The following is an 11,157-nucleotide window of genomic DNA, read 5'->3' as shown; positions in this document are numbered from 1 at the left end:
ATTATACATCTTCCCTCCCACTCCCATCTTATCTAGTTTGATTAGTAGGCCTTCCTTCCACAGCATGTCATATGCTTTCTCTATGTCAAAGAACACAGCAATCACTATCTCTCTATTTGTTTGTGCTTTCCTAATTTCTGATTCTAGGCTCAATACTGAATCCATTGTATTTCTCCCTTTACGAAACCCACTCTGATAAGATGAAAATATATCTCTACTTTCTATATAATACATCAACCTCTCAGTTACCATCTTTTCCATAGTTTTCCCTAGTTGAGAAGTGAGAGCAATGGGTCTGTAGCTTGATGGATCCGATGCCACTTTGCCCAATTTTAAAATTGGCACAATAACCGAGTGTTTCCATGCAGCTGGAATCTCCCCTAACTCCCATACTTTGTTAATTTGTTTCAGTATTATTTTTAGAGATCTGTCATCCATGTTATCTAGCATACAGTAGCATATGTCATCTTTCCCTGGTGCTGACTGTCGGTTGCTGGGAATGGCCCTCCTTAACTCATACATACTGAATGGAAGATCTAGATTCTCCTCCGTTGTTGGTTTTTTCCTGTTCACCCATGTATTTTGTGTCAGTATAATACTCCTTTGCTGCTTAGCCTTTACTGAAAGATTTTCTGAACTATGAACTCTTATTAGTGTTTCAGCTAACAGGACTGCCTTTTCTAATCCACTAACCGCTATTTTACTGCTACTTGTCAATATTGGGATTGTTGTACTCCTTCTGATTCCACTCATTTTCCTGATCATTCCCCAAATATCTGATAGCCGTACCTCCCTACCTATCTTATTGCAGTATTGTCTCCAGCATGCTCGTTTAGCTGCTCTAACTGTTCTTCTAACTACTGCTTGTGACCTCTTATACTGGATTAGTAACTCCATAGTATGATGTTTCTTTAACAACCCAAATGCCCTATTCCGTACTTTAATCGCTTGTCTACAGTCTTCATCCCACCACGGCATGTTCTTTTTGCTTCTACACCCTGCTGATTTTGGTATTGACTTATTTGCTGATTTTATCATAGCTGTGACTACTCTCTCATTTAACTCATCTACATTTGTCCATTCTTCTTTATATAATTGCTCAAATCTTTTATTACTCAGTTCTCGGAAAAGTCCCCAATTATCATTATAAAATTTTCCATCTAGGCATTCTCATATCTTCCTCCCGCTGCAACTCTACTCCAATCTTAGTAACAATTGGATAGTGGTCACTACCCATTAATGTTTTCTCTAGCACCTCCCAATCAGTGATGCCTGCCATATCATTTGATGTCATTGTTAAGTCAATCACACTCTCCTTATTTCGCACACAATCATATCTAGTTCCCCTCCCATCATTCATGCATACTAATCCTTTATTTTCTATATATTCTTCTATTATTGAGCCATTTGCATCAGTTCTGTCACTCCCCCATAACGTGCTATGTGCATTGAAATCACCGCACCACACCACTTTCCCCTGCACATCCCCCATCACTATATTCAACATATCTATACTTAGTTTGTTACATGGATTATAATAATTGATTATTGCTAACTCATATTTTCCTATCCAGACCTTTATTGTTATGGACTCACATTCTCTACCTAACTGAACACTGCTGAACCTTGTTCCGTCTCTAACAAAAGTAGCTACCCCACCACCTTTCCCCATTTCCCTGTCGTTCCTTATATCTGTGTACCCTTGTATTATGAAATCCCATTGTGCTCTCAACCATGTTTCTTGAATACATATTACACTGGGTTTGTCCTGTAGATCTGAAATAAATTTCTTAAACTCTTGTCCATTTGCTGTAAGACTTCTTGCATTCCACTGCAAAATACTTATGACCATGGTGGCCCACCACCCCGTAATGATGACTGTAATGGTGTCTGTGAACTGGTCGTGCCTCCTTTCAGCATGTCCTCCACTTCCTCCCACCCAACGGCCTCAACTCCCAGATATTTCTCTGCTGCTTTCACTATTATTTTGATTTTTTCTGTTTTCTTATCCGTTTGCGCAGTACAGTTAATTATATCCACCATGAATAGTATAAACTGCTTTTCCTCAACAATCAATGTATCTTCTTTCACTCTTTTGCATCCCTCACATACTCTCCTTTCAGGCCTGTCTACCAGCTTAACAATACTGCCATTTGGCTGCATCCCCACCTTCCTGACCGCCTCTGCATACGTGACCCCTTGAGATGTTTTCACTCGCTGTACCTCTTCTGCTCTCTTACTGACTTCACACCCTCTATATGCAGAGGTATGCTCTCCTCCGCAGTTGCAGCACTTGATTTTTGCCCCATTTCCACATTTCCCATATTCGTGCTCCCCTGCACACCTCCCACACCTTTGTTTACCCTTACATACTGCTGCTACATGCCCATATCTCTGGCATTTGAAACATCTCAGCGGTGGGGGAACATAGAGCCTCACATCATAGCTCATATATCCAATAAACACTTTATCAGGGATTCGGTCCTCATCAAAAGTAATTAACACCGACAGGCTGTCACATTTTTGGCCATCACGTGTAGTTTGGAGGCGTCTGACTTCCCTCACTTTTGCCCCTTTCACATTTTTTATTATCTGTTCAGTCGGAACACAAAGGGGAATCCCAAAAATCACTCCTCGAGTGAGACCCCCACCCATAGCTACCGTTGCTTTAACTTTCTTCCCCTCGATCTTATTCAATCTAATCGCTTTCCCAAGTTGTACGTTATTCCTGCAAAAAACCAGCAGTGCTCCACTGCGCAGAACTTTCGCACTCTTTACCTCACCCAAAAGACTGTTTATCCCCTTGGTAATAAGAACCGGGTTCCACTCACCGAACGAAGCCCCTTCTTGCTCCAGTCTGAAGATTACCTTATGTTCTTCCTCCTCCCCTCTAGTTTGCTCATTGTCTGTCTCTTCTGAGATTGAGCTCCTTCCTTTCTGTCCCACTTTCTTACGTTTTCTCCTGGTTTTTCCCCTTTTCATTTCTTCCCATCTTTCATTTTCCCCGCCACCTAGCTCCATTCCTAATTCACTCCCTGATTCGTCACTTCCTTCTGCCATCTCCTGTCCATTCACAGTCCTCAGCGTCTCCAACCGCTTTGTGAATCCGATACTCAGATGCAACGAGCCGGAAACCAAACACAAGCGTGCACACTGACTGACCACTGATCGCTCTCCCCAAACCGCATACTCAATGAGTAGGTACTCAATTTCAATAAGTACTTACTTAACGAGTGCTAAAAGAGTAGGTACTTTATAGCCAGATCTCGTTGAGTATGAATGTGAACCGGACATCTGCCATGTTGACGTTATCATGTGACCTACGACGCGTTATCACAAGCGCAACAACTTAAAAGATTTGAACGACACGTTTAATTCATCTATCTGTAAATATCTTGATATTGATTAAACTTGCTCATTTTGTGGTCTTTTTGAAGAAACTGCTGCCCATTTATTTTGTGAATACATTTAGGGTTGATTTAAGTTCTTATACCCTACTAATGTGACCCACCGTTTTATCCTTAACGATATTTATTTTTATAACGAAATCCCAAAATTGTCATCTCTTGAATATGTTGTTGATTTCTTTATTTTATATCCAAACATTTTCATCCATAAGCAAAAGTGGCTTACTGCTTTGTTTTCCTCTTTTTCTTGTTAAATTGAACTCTCGTTTCATCCCTCAGGCTTATAAATAACAAAAAATGCATTTTTTAAATGTATTATATCATTAATTAAGAAAATATATATTAAGATATTCAACCTTATAGGTTCTTTTTTCTTGTGTATAAAATCTCATATTATGTTTGCAAACCCATGATATATATATATATATATATATATATATATATATATATATATATATATATATATATACACATATATATATACATGCATATATATATATATACCTCATAACATCAGTAACTGGACAGCCCTACCTAGAACGGTTTTCCTCAGCGTTTGTAATGTCTGCACAAAGGAGACGTTGGGCAGCTGTGTGAAGATTCGCCTTTGGAGAAAACTGTTGATTTTATACTCGAAAAATTTAAGTATCATTATTAAAAATTAATTTTACCCCAGAATGAATTGCATTGCTATCCCACCCCAAAACATACAATAATAACAACTTGTGCTGACCAATTAATTATATTACTTTTTACTGAAAATGATATAATTCAATAAAACAAACAAAATGTAATGTACTGTATGTCATTTGAAATAGCTATGTATGAATACACTCTAGATGTGTATGTGAACATATCTACATTTTCATTCAAACAATAAATAAAGCATTAATTAAATAATTGTATTTTATTTACTGACAACAATGAGAAATATTACCGTAATAAATTAGTCAAAGAATGAATCAAAGTCACCATCACACAATAAACAAATGCATATACAGGTCAACACATGAAACAAAGCTTTATTCAAACTACAATCATGTATGTAGGCTACAGGCGCTGAACCCCACATCCTTCTGCCATCTCAACACAGCGGTTCCCATTCTGCGGCTTTATTCTGATGAATCAGCTGACCGCCAGAGGTGAGCCGTTCCCTCGTGCCGGAGGTTGTTGCGTGATGTGTTGTGCTTCACAATCTGAGGCAATAAGGGCAGGTGGAGTGATGGAGGGTCTCGTAAGGGCAGGTGGAGTGATGGAGGGTCTCGTAAGGGCAGGTGGAGTGATGGAGGGTCTCGTAAGGGCAGGTGGAGTGATGGAGGGTCTCGTAAGGGCAGGTGGGGTGATGGAGGGACTCGTCCATGGCACTATCTCCAGGATTCATCTCTGGGCTCTTCATCCTCAGTGCTCACACCAGCCTGCTGACATTTCAGATCCTACAAAAATGCACAAACAACACAAAAGCAGTAATTTTAACCGCACAATGTAATTTGATTTCAGTATTATTTAGAAGACAAAAACACTTTTTTTCCACAAATGCCGCCATCATCTTTCCTTGCAGGTCCTGCTCCACCACAAAAGATCTGCAGCAAATGCACAGAAATCAAGAATCAGAAAAGTGCTGTAATAGCTCTGTTTGAAATTACAATAATTAAAATAAACTACAACTTAAGATTTAAATATTTATTCATTTCTGTAATGTCACAAAGCCTTTGATGGCAGCATTCAGCTTCATGAGCCACTCTCCACCGGATAAACACACATCTGTTCATCTGACCCTATAACATCCAGACAAGATTCACATAACCTTTGTCATTTATGAGCTCAAAACTACATCTACATGTTAAGATTGTTTTAACTTTTTATCCAACATAAATGTTCCTCAATTTATCAACAGTAATGGACAAATAAAATAGATAACTTATGTTTAGTTACTTTATAGATTTGTTCTACATAATAGCACACATTCATCACTCAGATGCCTATTTCATATCTATTAGACGTAGTAATCTGCAATTCTTATAGAAGATTTTCTTGCCAGATATTAAATAGACATTTAGTAATTGTATTTAAGATGTATACGGTTTAAAATGTATGCAAATCCACTTTGGAGACGTATGTGTCCTTACTGGAGCTCCTCTGTTAGCTACATAATAAAATGTGATTTACAGCAAAATCACAAATATATAGCGTCTTTACATCTTCAACAATTCAACAGTTTACTGTACAGTAGTTCAACACATGCGATCATTTGATTTGTAATACTCACATTTGAGTCTCGTCCGTCATCCTTTCCGTCACGTTCGAGTATGACCTATCCTTCTTCTTCTTTTTTATGACGTATCCTCTCGCGTGGCCTCCTGGGATAGAAGAGTATCCATCGGTTGAGCACTCGAAAATCTGGGCGGAAGCAGTAAGCCATCCGGGAACTTCTCGCCTACTCTTTTATGAATACTGATGTTTGGAACGTACTGCTTCCTTCACGTACTGTTTTCGCCTACTATATAGTAGGAAAGTAGGCATATTCGAACGCACTTAAGTCCGAATCTCGCGATAATTAGTACGTCACCCAGGTAATTCTCGCCTACTCTTTTGGATTCATACATACTTTTTCGCTCGCCTACTCTTTTTCCCATACTAAATAGTAGGGAAGTATGCGGTTTGGAACGCAGCCATAGATATCATATAAAGGCTAGATGTCTTAAGGCGGAGTCACTTCCGGCATCACCGGCGGCCATCTTACCACAGGGCTCTGTGAATTAAGGTGAGTGAGCAGCACGCACACAAATCCTCTTATCTCGCTGAAATCTGGACGGATTTACAAACGGTTTGGTTTCTTACAAACGTTATTAACGTGGCTATAATTCTGAATGCTTAAACATTTTGAACATAATTATTCATATGTATGCAGTATAATAGCTACATCTCTGACATTTATAACAAACCAAAATCGGTTTGTTATAAATATAACATTGAAAATCGGTAGAAAATTGAGCAAGTTATGGTTATTTAAAAGTACATGCATCATGTTATGAGTGAGCGAGCACCCTGTGGTAAGATGGCCGCCGTGTGCGGATGTCGAGCTCCATTGGCCAGCAGCGCGGACGAGACATCTAGCCTTTATATGATATCTATGGCGGTCGTGGCCAAGATGGCGCTCTGACTCAGGGGCGGCCTTATATGGCAAGCCATTTTAACATTTAACAGCTAGACTGGATATGTGTTGCAGATATCTGTAATTCAGTTTTGCCTAGTCAAAAAGAACATTTCAGATATCCGCATCTACATTCTTCCTATCCATAATTGTAATTTCAGATATCCACAAAGACATTCTTCCTAGGACAAATGATTTCACTTTTGCCATTCATTTGTATGGGGTTTATCATTACATATATCTACAATTCAGTTGCAGATATCCACTATGTGAATTACGGATCTACATGTTCCTTTTCAGATATCTTAAATTAAGTTTTGACTAGGCGAAATGACGTTGTAGATATCTGTAACTGGAGTTATGACTAGTCAAAATGGCGTTGTAGATATCTCAAACTGGAGTTAGGGATAGTCATAATTTAATTGTAGATATCTATTATCAAGTTATAGATATCTTGAAATGAATTTTGATTAGAGATATCTGAAATTTGAGATATCTGTAACTTTCATTCTGCCTAGTCAAAATGTAATTACAGATATCTTGAATTAGAGTTTTGACTAGGCCAAATGACGTTGCAGATATCTGTATGCAAATTAGGCCCGCATCACACTTTAGGCGGGAGCAGAGCATAGCACTGATTAGCACCATGTCGGAGCAACCAGAGTTTTTAATCGTCTTTTTATTGCTGTTAGATACTGTTTCAAATTGAAAAAATAAAATAAAAAATAAGAACTAATCTGAACTAAGAACTTTTTTTCTCATCTAAGGAAGTTAATGTTATTGTACTTCCATAGCAAGAATAGCATGCATGTCAGCATCTTTATTAAAGTGAATTAGTGTGAATCTCTTTCACGCATAAATCTTACGGCAACAATAACCTACGTAATTTTAAGCATGATCATAATCATAGCATTTCAACATTTTTTTTTTTTTGTATATAAAATATTGTATATAATTTTTTTTTATTTGTATATAAAAACATTTTCTGGTGTTTTTTTCGATTACAGCCAACGCCATGACTGCTTCTTTCTTCTTCCATTCATAGAAATAAGGAAATGAACCCACTTCTTCTTTGATTATGGCGGGGAGGGGAAATGGATATCTAAAATAGAGCAACGTCATGCACAATTATTTGCACTAGTCATAATGACGTTTGAGATATCTTTAACTTTCATTCTGCCTAGTCAAAACTGAATTACAGATATCTGCAATTGTCATTTAAGATGTGTGACTAGTTGAATGTCATTTTCAATGAGGTCATTGCAGATATCTGTAATTCAGTTTTGCCTAGTCAAAACTGAATTACAGATATCTCTATCTGTCGTTTCGACTAGTCACAATTACGTTACAGATATCTTGAATGACAATTCCAACTATCCAAAATGTAATTACGACTAGTCAGGAAGACATTGTTGATATCTACAATGTTAATTCCGGATAGTCAAAATTAGCTTTTAAATGTTAAAATGGCTTGCCATAGCCTTAAGCATTTGGGGGCCCGTTTCAATAACTAATATGGGGCCCTACCCAGACAGCAAGCCAACATTGAATAAACATTGTTTTTCGATCTGAATCATCATTATGGTGGATATTGAAATTTCAATGTAAAATAAATGTTGAATCACCATTACCATATCGATGAAAACCTGATGTTATTAATGTTGATGGCAACAATATTGGAACAACATTGATCTATAGTTATCTTTATGATTGATTAAGCATTGATATTTGGTTTACCGGGCGATCGCTGAATGTGTTGAAAAGTCATTGATTTATAGTTGACCGGGAAACGACGCATTGTTGAAAAGTCATCGATATATAGTTGACCGGGAAATATGATTGAAAATGCATCGATATATAGTTCGATAAATCTATCGATTTTTGGTTGACCGAGAGATCAACACCAACGTACTGCACCGGACACAGCTCATTTCTGGACCCTTGGCACAAGCGTACAGGTAAGCTTGCTTAATGTTCGATATTAATGAATTGTACCTAATCAAATACTGTTAGGCTGATCGTTAACATGATGGTTAGTGTAGTAACCGACGCAGTGCTGGTCACTGAAATAGATTTTTGTTTTACCATGTGTCAAAATCTGCCAAACGTAGGCTGCTTTGTGGTTCTCATCTAAGTTAGGTTATAAAGTTAGCAAAACCTCCGAGTCCAGTCTATTTTTGTGATAGCTCAAAATACATGTCTGTACCCATTGCTAGTGTTGTGAAATCTAATAACACAGCACACTGCGGTCAAGCCAGCCGTGGTTTGAAAATACACGGTCAAGCCAGCCGCCAAAAAAAAAAAGCGTGTGCGCCTATTACTGTGAATACGGTAATTTCTGTAACAGCAGAGAGAACGCGCTTTCAGAGCGCTTGAGTTGCCCAGATCTCTCTCTCTCTCTCTCTCTCTCTCTCTCTCTCTCTCTCTCTCTCTCTCTCTCTCTCTCTCTCTCTCTCTCTCTTTATTTTTTCTCTCTCTTTCTCTCTCTTTTTCTATATTTTTCTTCTTTATCTATCTATCTTTTTTCTTTCTTCTCTCTCTCTCTCTCTCTATATATCTCTCTCTCTCTCTCTCTCTTATTTATTTCTTTTTTCTATCTATCTATCTATCTATCTATCTATCTATCTATCTATCTATCTATCTATCTATCTATCATCTATCTATCTATCTTTTTTCTTTCTTCTCTCTCTCTCTCTCTCTCTCTCTCTCTCTTTTCTTTCTTTTTTTCTATCTTTTTCTTCTTGTTTATCTATCTATCTATCTATCTATCTATCTATCTATCTATCTATCTATCTTTTTTCTTTCTTTTCTCTCTCTCTCTCTCTTTCTTTCTTTTTTCTTTTTTTTCTATCTTTTTCTTCTTCTCTATCTATCTATCTATCTATCTATCTATCTATCTATCTTTTTTCTTTCTTTCTTTTTTCTGTGAGAGACTATATAATAAGATGCCATATTTCGAGAGTTTTTGTACTTTGTTATCCTTTTAATATACGTGTTGTCATTGCAAGTTGTGTATTTCTTTGACTAATGTTTTTTTATTTTCTTTGTAGGTCACATCTAGAGAATTTTATGTAGAGGTTTACAACATAATTATTTGCAAAAAAAAGCAGTAAAATAAAGTATACATTCTTTCTAAATACATCTTTTGTTTTTTGTTTTCATATATATTTTTTACTACATTAAAAGTTTCTGGAATTCAATGTCCCACCTAGTATGCACACCTCATTTGAAACCATTTTACCGCAGCATTTTGGAGATACGTCAATTTATTTGACTTTGGAGGCCTATAAAGTCCACATTTCTAATAAGTAGAAAAAACGAATGGCCATTTCTTATAGGGGACGTCCCATACAGTATGCACACCTCATATCAAAACATTTTACTGTAGCATTTTGGAGTTATGTCACATTTTGCTACTTTAGAGGCCTATAAAGACCTCATTTCTAATAAGTAGAAAAAACTAATGGTCAGTTCTTATAGGGGGCGTCCCATACGGTATGCACACCTCATATCAAAGCATTTTACTGTATCATTTTAGAGTTTTGTCACATTTTACTAATTCAGAGGCCTATAAACACCTCATTTCTAATAAGTAGAAAAAAACGAATGGCCATTTCTTATAGGGGACGTCCCATACAGTATGCACACCTCATATCAAAACATTTTACTGCAGCATTTTAGAGTTTTGTCACATTTTACTAATTCAGAGGCCTATAAACACCTCATTTCTAATAAGTAGAAAAAAACTAATGGCCATTTCTTATAGGGGACGTCCCATACAGTATGTACACCTCAAATCAAACCATTTTACTGTAGCGTTTTGGAGTTTTGTAACATTTTACTACTTTAGAGGCCTATAAAGACCTCATTTCTAATAAGTAGAAAAAACTAATGGTCAGTCCTTATAGGGGACACCCCATACAATATGCACACCTCATATCAAAGCATTTTACTGCAGCATTTTGGAGTTATGTCACATTTTACTACTTTAGAGGCCTATAAAGACCTCATTTCTAATAAGTAGAAAAAACGAATGGCCATTTCTTATAGTGGACGTCCCATACAGTATGTACACCTCATATCAAAACATTTTACTGTAGCATTTTGGAGATATGTCACATTTTACTATTTTAGAGGCCTATAAAGACCTCATTTCTAATAAGTAGAAAAAACTAATGGTCAGTTCTTATAGGCGACGTCCCATACAGTATACACGCCTCATATCAAAACATTTTACTGCAACATTTTGGAGTTATGTCACATTTTACTACTGTAGAGGCCTATAAACACCTCATTTCTAATAAGTAGAAAAAACTAATGGCCATTTTTTTTACAGGGGACATCCCATACAGTATGTACACCTCATATCAAACCATTTTACTGTAGCGTTTTGGAGTTTTGTAACATTTTACTACTTTAGAGGCCTATAAAGACCTCATTTCTAATAAGTAGAAAAAACTAATGGTCAGTCCTTATAAGGGACACCCCATACAATATGCACACCTCATATCAAAGCATTTTACTGCAGCATTTTGGAGTTATGTCACATTTTACTACTTTAGAGGCCTATAAAGACCTCATTTCTAATAAGTAGAAAAA

General features: G+C 37.0%; 1 long non-coding RNA gene across 2 annotated transcripts; it reads right to left on the bottom strand.

The window, feature by feature from the left end:
- Positions 1 to 4,409: 4,409 nt before the first annotated feature.
- LOC311096215 lies at positions 4,410 to 6,075 on the bottom strand. 2 transcript variants are annotated; one of them, XR_014608979.1, is made up of 3 exons: positions 5,674 to 6,075; positions 4,939 to 5,182; positions 4,410 to 4,840 (listed from the first exon to the last, which is right to left on the bottom strand). It is a non-coding gene; the product is annotated as an uncharacterized lncRNA (long non-coding RNA). The 2 variants fall into 2 exon arrangements; XR_014608980.1 differs by lacking the exon at positions 4,939 to 5,182.
- Between the last annotated feature and the right edge of the window lie 5,082 nt (positions 6,076 to 11,157).

Source organism: Abramis brama (genome assembly GCF_963993115.1).
Source record: "Abramis brama genome assembly, chromosome: 1".
In the NCBI taxonomy this organism is placed as follows: Eukaryota; Metazoa; Chordata; class Actinopteri; order Cypriniformes; family Leuciscidae; genus Abramis; species Abramis brama.
This window is presented reverse-complemented; position numbering and strand designations above follow the sequence as displayed.